Source organism: Phascolarctos cinereus, unplaced genomic scaffold, assembly GCF_003287225.1.
Source record: "Phascolarctos cinereus isolate Bilbo 61053 unplaced genomic scaffold, phaCin_HiC Scaffold_1;HRSCAF=81, whole genome shotgun sequence".
NCBI classification, from domain to species: domain Eukaryota; kingdom Metazoa; phylum Chordata; class Mammalia; order Diprotodontia; family Phascolarctidae; genus Phascolarctos; species Phascolarctos cinereus.
This window is the reverse complement of record NW_027555514.1, coordinates 73,964,545-73,977,594: the sequence shown is the minus strand read 5'-3', so window position 1 is coordinate 73,977,594 and position 13,050 is coordinate 73,964,545.

Here is a 13,050-nt window from a genome sequence, read left to right as displayed (position 1 = left end):
AAGATTGAAAATAACAGAACAACAACAACAATAACAACACCCCCCCCCCGCACTGTGGATAAATAAGGATGGTTACAAGAATCTCAAACTCAGATCTTCCTGCCAAAGGATAGGAAATTACTCACCATCGTCTCTTCTGTTACCTTTGATTTCCCAGCCAGAATTTTTGCAAATTCTCCCCATCTTGCACAGAACTTAGACAAGGTTTTCTACTGTTTTATTGAGGAAAAGGTGCTTTTCTTTTCTTTGAAGGTTTGATCCCTTGGGAAGCTCAGGGAGCAAGTAAAGGGGTATTAGTGAGATGTAATTCCTGGTCCACTGGGCAGATTCCAAAGGTATTAAGCCTAGACATGTCTCAGGCTGGGCCGGTACTGTAGGTTCAAGATCTGAACAAAATGGGATATTCCAAGTCCATCTAAGACTTGTAAGAAGGACTTTGCTCTATGCCAGGGGAGGGATATTGTGAGAAGGAAAAGGATATAACCTTTGAAAAGACCACCTTCATTGGCCACATGTACTTTTTTCTATGCTTGTGATGGTCATGAGCTTAGCCTGAGGGAGGAGCTAGATCCCCTTATGTCCTGGTTCTTTTTTCTTTTCTTTTTTTTTTGTACCAAGGGGATTAGGAAGCCATTTGAATAGTCTCAGCCAATTAAAGCTTGATCAAATGTTCCATACCTTTCAAGGAAAAGCTATCTTGAGTCGCACTGGCCAGACCTTAGGATATTGCTTCCACAGCACAAGTCATAGTAGAGACTACGTCATCACAAAGGTAACTGCAAAATTTTGTTAATAATAGTGCCTACTCCCAACATTTTTTGAGAACAGAAACCTGTCCCACTTCATCCTATGGACAGCTACGTGGTTCAGGGGATAGACTCTTGTGACTAGAGTCAGGAAGTCTCATCTTTCTGAATTCAAATCTAGCCTCAGACACTTACTAGGTATATGACTTTGGTCAAGTCACTTAACCCTGTTTGCCTCAGTTTCCTCATTTGCAAAATGAGCTGAAGAAGTAAATAGCAAACAACTCAAGTATCTTTGCCAAAAAATTTCCAAATGGCCTCACAGAATCAGACATGATTGAATAAAAGCACCTTCACATGCTTTTCCCATACTAGTTCTTCTGAAACACTGCCTGTCATTGCACAAACCCTTTTCCCCATCCCTCTCCCAAATGTTTCACTCAAAAACTACCCATACCTTTTTACCCATACTCTCTGGAATGCCTGATCCATAGGTTATAAAAACAAAAAACTTGCTTTCATCTTAAACCTTTATTTTTCTTCTTCTGTCTTACTCCTTCCCTCATCTTGTACTCAATGAAACCTGGCCCACCCTGATCACACAGTACCCTTGGGCCACCATTTCCATGCAATTTTACTTATTACCTCCTCCCTCACACACAATGGGAATCATATTCTCTCTTTACCACCAGCACTGGGGAACCTTTCCTCCTTTGAGGTCGCTTCAATTTACATTTATTACCAAATCGATTTTTGGTAGTTGTTATCTACCCACCTCCAGGACACTCCTTTCTTCCTCAATGAGTTCAGTGTCAAGCTTAGAGTCTTCCTGTCTTCTTCAACTCCTGCTCTCATACTAGAAGACTTAAACACACATAGTGATACCCCCTTTAATGCATGGGCTTCCCAATTGCTTCACTTCCTAATTTTTTGGGAGCTACATGAATGGCCCACCTTAGCTACTCAAAGAGATAACCATATCTTTGATCTTGTCATCAGCCACATGTTCCACTTCTATGTTTATGAATTCTGAAATGCTTTTATATGATTATAATATTTTATCATCCTATTTTCTCTCTGTGTTATGATCCCAAACCCTACTCTTCATCCTCACTGTGACCTGCAATTCCTCCACCCCTCAGTTCTTTCCCAGGCCTTCACAACAGTAAAGAAATATTTTTATATCTTCCTAATCAAAACACTGTCCCACAGTAGCTTTGTCATACCTATTTATCCCTTCTCAAACATCCTAATGCTCCACCTTTCCCTTGCCCTACCTCACATTGCATTGAAAAAAAAAAATAGGCCATTTAGTGGGAGCTCCCTCTTATCCCTTTCTTGTCCCACATCACCCAGCTGCCTTCTGATACCACCTGTCTCACATAATGGTACAGGAGTCCCTTGCCAAAGCAAGATCTCATCTACAGGCACAAGTGATCCCATTCTTGTTCTTCTCAAGATATCCCACTCTATCATCCTCACTCTCCCATCAATTTTCAATGCCTTCCTGTCTACTGTCTATTCCTTTTGCTGGCTACAAACAAAACCCTGTCCTCCCCTCTTCAAAAAAAAAAATCTTCCCTTGAGGTAGCTAGGTGGCACAGTGGATACAGCACTATTCCTGGAGTCAGGAGGACCTGACTTCAAATCCAGCCTCAGACACATTGGCTGTGTGACCATGGGAAAGTCACCCAACCCCAATTGCCTCCAAAGGGGAAAAAAATATCTTCCCTTGATTCAGCCAGTTCTGCTAGCTGTGGTCCTTTACTGACAAAACTCCTTGAGAAAGCCATTTACAATCTCTTCTTCCTTTCTTCCCATTCTTTTCATCACTATCTATTGTTTGGTTTCCAAGCTTCCCATTCAACTGATATGGTTTTCTCCAAAATCACTAATGGTTTCAGAATGGCCAAATCCAATGGCCTTTTTCTAAATACTCGTACTTCTCAACCTCTACAGCCATTGACAATGTACGTTACCCTCTTCTCCTTGATGCTCTCTTCTGTCTAGGTGTTCATGACATGCTTCTATCATGGTTCTACCTATCTGAGCACTCTTTCGTCTCCATTGATTGATTTCCATCCAGGAAAACTGGTCTTTTTGCTGTTCCTTATATAAGACACTTCATCTCCCAGTTCCAAGTTTTTTTCAATGGCTGTCCCCAAAGCCTGGAATTCATTCCCTACTCCCCCTTGCCTTCCAATAAGTCTCAAATCCCACCTTCTTCATGAACCTTTTCCTGGTCTCCCTTACTGCTAATATGATTATCTCCATTTTACCCATTACATATCTTGCTTGTGCATAGTATGTTTTCTTTATTAGAATGTGAGCTTTTTAAAGGTTGGGCTTGTTTTGCCTTAGTTTGTATCCTAAGGGTTCAGCCTAGTGCCTGGTACATAACAAGAATACAATGAATATTTGTTGACTTGTTTGGAAGCATATGATGAAAATGAAGTGGTTGGATGAGATAGATCTATGAAATCACTTTCAGTTCTTAAGTTCTATATGATTCTATGTGAATTTAAATAACTTTGTCAATGTTTAAACCCATTTAAATTGAATTCAAATTTAAATTGAATCAGATTCAACAACTCTCACCATTGTGTGTATGTGTGTGTATATAGATAGATAGATAGATAGATAGATATTAATAATGAAAATTTGCATTTTCATTACATGTTAACATTTACAAAGAACTTTTCTCACTACAACCATATGAGCTAGGTAGCAAAAAATTTTAGATAATAATGATCTCATATTCTAATAGAAGTGTGGTTGTGTTTTAATCTTGGAGATACTAGATAGTGAATCCATTGAAGGACTAAGATAATTAAAATGCTCTTCAAAAGGAGTTTTATTAGAATATGAATACGGATACCTCAATGTAGGAGTGAAAATCTTATCATTGAATCCAAAAAGTGTCTAATAGTTGCCATAAGGCAATATTCCAATGCATTTGGAAGAAGCATGGACTATAAATAAGGTTTAAGAATGAAAAAAAATAAATAAAAAAAAGAAGAGCACATGAGCAGCACACAGACCCTCAACTACAGAACCAGGAGGCAATTTTTGCCTTTTTCTCACCATGAGAATAGGAAATACAAAAGATCATGGCAATAATCTATACAATGTATAGATAATTGGACCTGGAATCAGAAAGAATTCAGTTCAAATTGAATGTCAGATACTTATTAGCTGTATAACTTAGGGGTAGTCACTTACCCACTGTCTGCCTTAGTTTCCTCATCTGTAAAAATGGGATAATAGCACCTACTTCTAGATTTGCTGTGAAGATATGAAGTAATATTTGTAAAAAGCTTTGTAAACCTTATGGCATTATAGAGATTCTAGCCATTATTATTTATTTCTACAGTCTGGGTTGCATTTGTTTCTAATTGAGGCCAATATTCTGTCAGATTTCCTAGGTCCTGACTTTCCATTTTTAGCCATAAAAATCAAGTTTTATTTCATTTTTTGGTCAAGCTCTCCCACAAAGTGTTTAACTAGCTAGTCTACCTAGAGGAAGAGCATCATTTAAGCTAAGCCATTGAGGGTGAGTGGAGTAAAGAATTGGCCCGACTGTTGGGATCACCCCCTAGCTTTCCTTCATAGAGTTCTCAAAATAGGCAGTTATATTAATCCTTAAAAATATTGATATATTACATCTACCTATAGCTATAAATCCCTAAAATCTATCCTTATTTCCTTTTTGTGCCACACAAACTTCCATTTTAGGCAAATGCCAATAACAGCAATTCCCTACTGCATTCCTGGAGGCTCTACTACATTAACATGGAGGCTCATTGGTTATAGCTTTCCTTCATAGAGTTCTCAAAATAGGCAGTTATATTAATCCTTAAAAATATTGATATATTACATCTACCTATAGCTATAAATCCCTAAAATCTATCCTTATTTCCTTTTTGTGCCACACAAACTTCCATTTTAGGCAAATGCCAATAACAGCAATTCCCTACTGCATTCCTGGAGGCTCTACTACATTAACATGGAGGCTCATTGGTTACTACTAAGTAAAATGAACATTTTCATTGCATAATCTAACTCTTTGATATAAAGGCAATTATCAGTGTCCACATATGAGTTATCAATAATTTCTCATCACTCACTCTGATAAATCTCTGTAAATGTTAACTTTTAAATAGTAGGAGGGAAATTGATGTATCAAATTAATTGTCATCACTTATGCTTAAGAGATGTTTTTATCATATGGAAGGCACAAATTTCATACAGACACTACTGTTAGACCATAATTTAATAACTTGAAATAACCTTGAAAGTCCCTTAAGGACTTAATAATACAACTGAAGTGTTTCTTTTTATTGGACTCCCGTTTTAAGTCTTATATGCTATTTTGACGTTAACAGTCATTTTATTGAATGAAATTACCAAACAGCCAAGAGTCATTTTAGGGATGAGAAGAACATATGATACTATTTAGCCATGAGACTAAATCTTCGTCCTTCCTGGAGGAGATAGAAGGGATTTGCCAAGCCACTGGGTTTCCCAATCTCAATATAGATTGACCCTGCAAGGAAAATTTCTCTCCTTCCTGCCCACCATGCCCAGGGCTACAAAATCTCTTTCCATGGGTTTCCTTATGGAACTTATAAAGCAGCATTAGCCTAGTACTAGTAAATATATTAAAACCTTGGAACTCAGACCAGTTGACAAGATTCCCTTGCTAGACTATTAAGATACAAATTATAGAATTTTTTATTAAACTGGATTCATAAAAGAGAATGACTAAATCTCTGCCTACTATGCAAAGCACAGGAAGAAAGGAAGGAGGGAAAGAGGAAGGGAAAGAATTCTATTGTTATAAGATAAAATGTGAGCTCCATAACCTAACATTTAATACCTTGAATGATTTGATTGAACCTGCCTTGACAGATACATTTCACATCACTCATCTACATGAACTCTACCTTTCAACTAAATGGAACTAGATCCACGCTGTCCACTACCTCTCCCACCTCTGTGGATCTTCCCAAACTGTCCTCCATACTAGAACTTTTTCCATAACCCTTCCTGTCAAAATCCTTTTCTTCCCAAGAACCAGCTCTGCTTCCACTTCTTCAATGAAGCCTTCCTCAACATGTCCAATAAAAATGATAACTCTACTCAAATTTCCTAGGAGTATTTTTTCCTGAATCTTCTTTATTTGCATCATACTTATCTGTGTGCCTACCATATGCCCCATACTACTTTCTTAGCTCTTTGAGTGCAAAAACTGATTCATTTTTCACTTTCGTGTTCCCAAAACCTACCACAGTACCTTAAACACACACACACACACACACACACACACACACACACACACACACACACACAGTGGCCCTTGGTAAATGTTGAGTTATAATTACTCTTAGGCACGTATAACTCACAGGCTGAGTATGTTCACTAGCCTTCATGTCTATGCAAATCTTTTGTTGCTGAGTATATTTGGAGAGGCAATATGGTGTAGCAGATAGTGAGTCAGCCTTAGAATCAGGGAGCCTTGCCTGCAAGTTCTTCCTGTGATACATACCAATTGTTCAGAAAAGGACAGGGGGGTTTTAATTGGCTGCAAACTCAGTGACTCAACATTATGATGTCACAGCTTACAAAGCTAATGTGATCTGGAGTTTCTTTAAGAGGGACACAGCTTTCAGGGAATTGGATAGAGAGATGATACTACCACAATTTTATGTACCACTTTTTGAGAATAATATGCTGAAGAGTAGGGCAACCAGATCACAGAGTTAGGTTAAAAACATATATAAATATATACACATACATACAAATACATTTACACATATATAGATATGTATCTGTGTGTATACACGCAAATACATTGATTTCATATAAGTATATATGGTGTATGCATTAGATTTTCCTGGAGACTTTTTATTGAGACTGACATTTTATATATGAATTTTTAATGAAATGATGTCAAGTATCCATGTTTTAATGCAGTACTTATTTTTCAATGCCTGCTTAACAAGTGGTCTGACATTGCCCAGGCATATGTAGGTTAACCAAAATTAATAGCCCCAGTGCTAAACATATCAGAGCCAATGCAACAGGAACAGTAGGGACAGGTATAAAAGCAGCTTCCTAGGACTCTTCAAGTTGTTCCAACTCTACTATGATGGGGGTTGCTCCTAGACAACTTTATATCTCTCCCTAGTCTTCTGCCAGCTAACCCAAGAATAAAATTTACTTTGTAGGAAAATGAAGACTTCCCACTGCTCCCACAATCATCCTTGTCATCCCTTAGACTGACAGTTCCTGGATGCCTGGTGTTTCTATTGTTCTCATGGTAGATGACCATGCCCTGACTGTACCAGTCCTTTTCAACTTCCAAAATGGGAGAATCAACACTTGAAAACTTAAGATGGTGATCTTGCTAAACCTCCCATGAAAATCTTCTTGGCCAACTATGAACTATCACTTCCTTCTCCTCACACATTCTGCCTTACATCATACTTCTTTTTGGACAAATGACATTGTGGAGGGAATAGAGTGTTCGACTTATAATCAGAAAGATCTGAGGGGGGCAGAGCCAAGATAGCAGAGTAAAAGCAGTGATCTGCTTGAGCTGTCCCCCAACCCCCTCCAAATACCTATGAAAAATGGCTCTAAACAGATTCTAAAGCAGCAGAATCCACGAAAAGACAAAGGAAAACAAATTTTCAGCCCAAGACAACCTGGATGGTTGATCAGAAATGTATATCGCGCCAGGCCATGAGAGGAACGCAGTTCAGGGTGGGCGCACAGGCCACAGTAAACCTGAAGCAGGCCGCAGAGGACTGAATCACAGGCAGCTATGGTGGTTTCCAGAAATCTCATTCCATGGACACCCAAAAAGTCTGTTTCTGTGGTGAAAGAGAAGCACATTCCCCAAGCTCAGCCCTGGGGTGGTGGCTGCCTCTTGAGCTTCTGGCCCACAGACTAAGGGGGAATTGAGTGGCTGATCAGAGGGGAATTGCAGGGATCTCTCTGCTGGTGCAAGATTCTCTTCTTTTGCCCGTGCATGGATCTGGGTCACAGTTCTGGGTGGTGGTCCTGGGGCAAAGAGGAGTGCTGGCATAGTGGAGGTTGTGGTGGCTGTAAAGAGAAAATCCTCCTCACAATTCCAATGCTTAAGGTCACTCATAGTACCAGAGCACAGGACAGGAAAGGGTAAACACCTTGCCCTTGATCATAGCACCTTGGAAGAACTCAAAATTTCAGGTCCCTAGAATTATCTGTGAAAATAGCTACACAAAACCCCCGAAGCTTGGGACAGTTTATTCTCCACACTGGAAGCAGACCCCTACCTTAACAAAGAGTTCATAACTCAAGTAATTGGCCAGGATCATGAGCAAGCAGCACAAAAAGAGTCAGACTATATTATCTTACTTTGGTGACAAAGAAGATCAAAACATACAACGAAGCCAAAGCTCCTACATCCAAAGCCTCCAAGAAAAATATGAATTGGTCCCAGGCCTTTGGAAGAGTTCAAAAAGGATTTTGAGAAGCAAGTAAGAGAAGTAGAGGAAAAACTGAGAGTGATGCTAAAGGAGACCCAAAAAAATACTGAAGAAAATAACACCTTAAAAAATAGCCTAACCCAAATGGCAAAAGAGGTCCAAAAAGCCAATGAGGAGAAGAATGCCCTAAAAAGCAAAATTGGCCAAATGGAAAAGGAAGGCCAAAAGCTTACTGAAGAAAATACTTCCTTAATGGAATGGAGCAATTGGAAGCTAGTAACTATTTGAGAAATCAAGGCACTGTAAAACTAATCCAAAAGAACTAAAAAATAGAAGAGAATGTGAAATATCTCATTGGAAAAACAACTGACCTGGAAAATAGATCCAGGAGAGACAACTTAAAAATTATTGTACTATATGAAAACCATGATCAAAAAAGAACCTACACATCATCTTTCAAGAAAATATCAAGAAAAAGTGCCTTGATATTTTAAAACCAGAGAGCTATAAATAGAAATGGAAAGAATCCACCAATCACCTCCTGAAAGAGATCCCCAAAGAAAAACTCCTAGGAATATTGTAGCCAAATTCTAGAATTCCCAGGTCAAGGAGAAAATATCACAGGCAGCCAGAAAGAAACAATTCAAATATTGTGGAAACACAATCAGGATAACACAAGATTTAGCAGCTTCCACATTAAGGGACCAGAGGGCATGGAGTATGATATTCTGGAGGGCAAAGAAGCTAGGATTATAACCAAGAATCATCTACCCAGCAAACCTTAGTATAATCCATCAGGGTAAAAAAAAATTGTCATTCAATGAAGTAGGGAACTTTCAAGCATTCCTGAGAAAAAGACCAGAGCTGAATATAAATTTTGACTTTCAAATACAAGACTCAAATGAAACATGAAGAGTTTAAACAGGAAAGAGAAATCATAAGAGACTTATTTAGGTTGAACTGTTTACATTCCTGCATGGAAAGATGATATTTGTAACTCATGAGTCCTTTGTCAGTATTAGGTTAGTGGGAGGGAAAAAAATTATATGTATGTATGTATAGATAGATAGATAGATAGAGGGCACAGGGTGAGTTGAAGATGAAGGAGTGATATCTGGTAAATAAAATTAAGGGGTGAGAGAACATTATACTGGTAGAAGGAGAAAGGCAGAAGTATAATGGGGTAAATTATCTCACATGAAGCAGACAAGAAAAGGCTTTTACAATGGAGGGAAAATGGGGGAAGGTGAGAGGGAATGAGTGAATCTTATTCTCATAGGATTTGGCTTAAGGAAGGAATAACATACACAATGGGGTATGGAAATTTATCTTACCCTACAGGAAAATAGGGGGGAAGAGGACAAGAGAGCAGGGGGTTGATAGAGGGGAGGGCAGATTGGGGGAGGGGACAATGAGAAGCAAACACATCTCAGGAGGGACAGGGTCAAAAGAGAGAATAGAATAAATGGGGGGTAGGATAGAATGAAGGGAAATGTACTTAATTTTTCACAACATGACTACTATGGAAGTGTTTTACATGACTACACATCTATAACCTGTATGGAGATGCTTGCCTTTTCAATGGGGGTGGGTGGGGAGGGAGGAAGGGAGAAAATTTGGAACCCAAAGTTTTAAAAACACATGTTAAAAATAAAAAAAAATAAAAATAAAAGATCTGATTCAAATCCTGCCTCCAACACTTATTGACAGTGTGTGACCACAGCCTCTGTGAACTTTAGTTTTCTCGGATCTCAGTGGCATCAGCCACAGGTGTGGTTGAATCAGAGGCATATGGGCTGGAGAGGACTAAGCTGTTTCATTTGGAAGTGCCTTCTGGGCTCTCAACAGCACTGGCCAAGTGCTGACATTCTTTCCCTAGCCACCCTCCTATGAGAGGAGGTGCAAAAAGAGTACTTTTGCCATAAGGATAATAGGGATAAAGACACAACAGCTATATGCCTTGACGAGGCAAGTTTGGGGAAAGCAGACACCCATCTTCCTTTTATCCACCTTTATGGACTTGTTGTGTTTACTCATTTACCCAATGGAGAGCAGTGTAAAGCACAGGCTGTGCCATCTCTTCCTCCCTGTGGTGAATAGCTGCTTCTTTAGAATTGTTATTTCTTTAGTTGGTATTTTTAGGTATTTATATGGGTGATGCTGTATTTTTAAAAAAAGATATCAATTTGAATCTGTGCCTATTCTGCTTATTTAGCAGCTAGAAAGACTTGAGTTCACATGCGGCCTTGGAAACTTACTACCTCTATGAACCTGGGACATCATTTAACCTGTTTGCTTCAATTTCCTCAGTTGTAAGATGGCATTAACAGAACCTCACTTGTTATAAGTATCAAATGAAAATGCTTGGCATGTAGCAGGTAATATATGAATACTTATGTCTCCTCTTTCCCCAACCCTTCCCCTTAAATGCCTGCTGTGAAACTGGTATGGAAGCGATGAAACCCAAAGGGGAGAAGATGTAAATTCTTAAGGATTTATTCAGCCAATGTACACCTGCCAGGGTTGGTTGGGGGCTTGAAAGACATATAATTTCCTAAAGTTCATGTTGTATATAAGAGAGAACAATTCCCCAGCTTCAATTCACCTGGAACAAATCAGAAACTATGGTGGGTCAATTAGGGAGATGGTAACCATTTCCCTGGAAGGTGGTAACTCAGCCATCTGTGTGTTGGAACACAAAGTCAGGCCTCTTAGAAGGAAAACAGAGTGAGTTGTGTAGAAAGAGAAGCTACACCCAAGAAGGAAGTGTGCTGCTAGGGAAGTGCAGAGAATGGTGAGCAGGTTCTCTAGACGTGGTCAGTCATGGCTCAAGCTAAACTGCCCCTGCCCTCATCTCTCATTAATGTCACACGGTATTTATACATACAATAGGGATAATAATACCTACCTCACAAGATTGCTGTGAGATTCAAATGAGACAAAGTCTCTTTTTTGGGGGGATGTATTACCTTGTAGGGTCATATGTTGTTTGAGCACATACTGATCCTTAGCACATAACAATGTCTGGCATACAGTAAGCATATAATAAATGCTTTTTGAGCTGAATTGAACTACTCCAAGTAAAACCTGGTGCTTGAATTGGCTTATAGCAGAGATGTTTAAGTTGGGGTCTGTGACCTTTTTTTTTTTTAACATATTTCGATAATGGCATTTTAATGTAAATGATTTAAATGGCTTCCCATGCGTTGTATCTTATGCATTAAAATTGTGATCATAAGAAATATGTTTATGACCAAAAAAAAAAAATTAAGAACCTCTTGCCCTTATGAGGACAAAATTAAATGGTGAATTTGATGTAGATCTAAGACAAGCTATAAGAAATACACAGCATAATAGAAAGTCTTTTTGAAACTAGGAAGCCCTAATTTCAAGGACTCCCTGACACCTCTTAGCTGTGAAAGCTAGGCAGGTCACTTAAATCCTCAATTCTCTAGGCAATTCTTTAAGACTATAATTTATAGAAAAGGTGCTAACCTATACTAGATGGAATTGACTCACTGGAGAGTTCCCCAAACCTACTACTTGACTGTGTTTTCATCAATATTCAACCATTTGTTTTCTTTTTTTTTATAACCTGAAACAATCCTTCTTTCTGTTTTTTTGTTTGTTTTTGTTTTGGTTTTGGTTTTTTACTTCATGGTAACCTAAGAAGCAGCCCTCCTTAGTAAGGTACCATTAAAATAAAACATATATAGGTAAATAGGATTCTTGGGGATCTGGGGAGACCTGGGTTGTGAACTCACCTAGCACTGTCTGAAAGTAAACAGACACAGTAATAAAACATTCTTTCAGTTTTGTTGCCTCATACATTACTTACCTTCTCCTGAGAAGTAGATTCCTTTAAACTTTTAAGCCAATAAAAAAGATTAGTGATATTCACCCAGCCTGGGAACTCTTCTTCAGTTGAGAGATCTGGTAGAAAGAAATGAGTAATATATGGCTTAGCAGAAGGTCAGTTTCTATCATTCACTGAAGGCATCTTCAGTGTAATGCCTTTAACCTACTTGCTAAGTTTCTCATTCTGAATGGATAACTCATGGGCATTTTAGTGAATAATACTCCATGTTCAAGTTTGTTTAGAAGTTATTTGTGAATATTTTGGCATGTGTGTTTTTCTCATACAGACTTCTTTCAAAGCAAAACAGTTCTTATATTGCAGCTACCATCACCATCTTTACCTCTATCCAAAGAAAAAAATGTGTTATCAGAATGCCAGCTGAAAACCACCCAGTACAATTCAAGAGAACATCCCCTACTTCTTTGAGACTTGGCAACAAAGAGTATAAGGGTTCTTAGTAGAAAAATGGCAATGTCCTTGAGCTGAAGTTTTTATTTTCTGTTTTGACTCAGTATTATAGAGAAGATTGTAAAATCATTATTTCTGCAGAATTAAAAAAAAAAAGAGAAACCAGCTGTTTGACCTGCATCCAATTATTTCCAAAAGTATTTTTAAAGATCAATTGTCTCCTCCATTGTTATACAAGAGGTGGAAAGAATAAAAAAAGAAAATACTCCTTTAAGTCACCATTTCTGGAACCTACATTAGTGGAAGATAAAAAGATTTCTCAGGCACAGGTTTGAGCCTTTTGACCTCAAATAATGATCACCATGTGTAACAGAATTCATTTTGTATGTTAGTTGTGATGGGCAATGGCACCCAGGTCAAACATTTCTTTTCCAATGTCAGAACAAGTAAAAATCCACCATTTGAAAATTTTCCTTTTGTTTTCATGGAGTTCATTAGTATTAAAGAATTTGAATATTCTTGGGTTTATAACTTTGGAAGCAGCTCACTTTTTCATTCACCT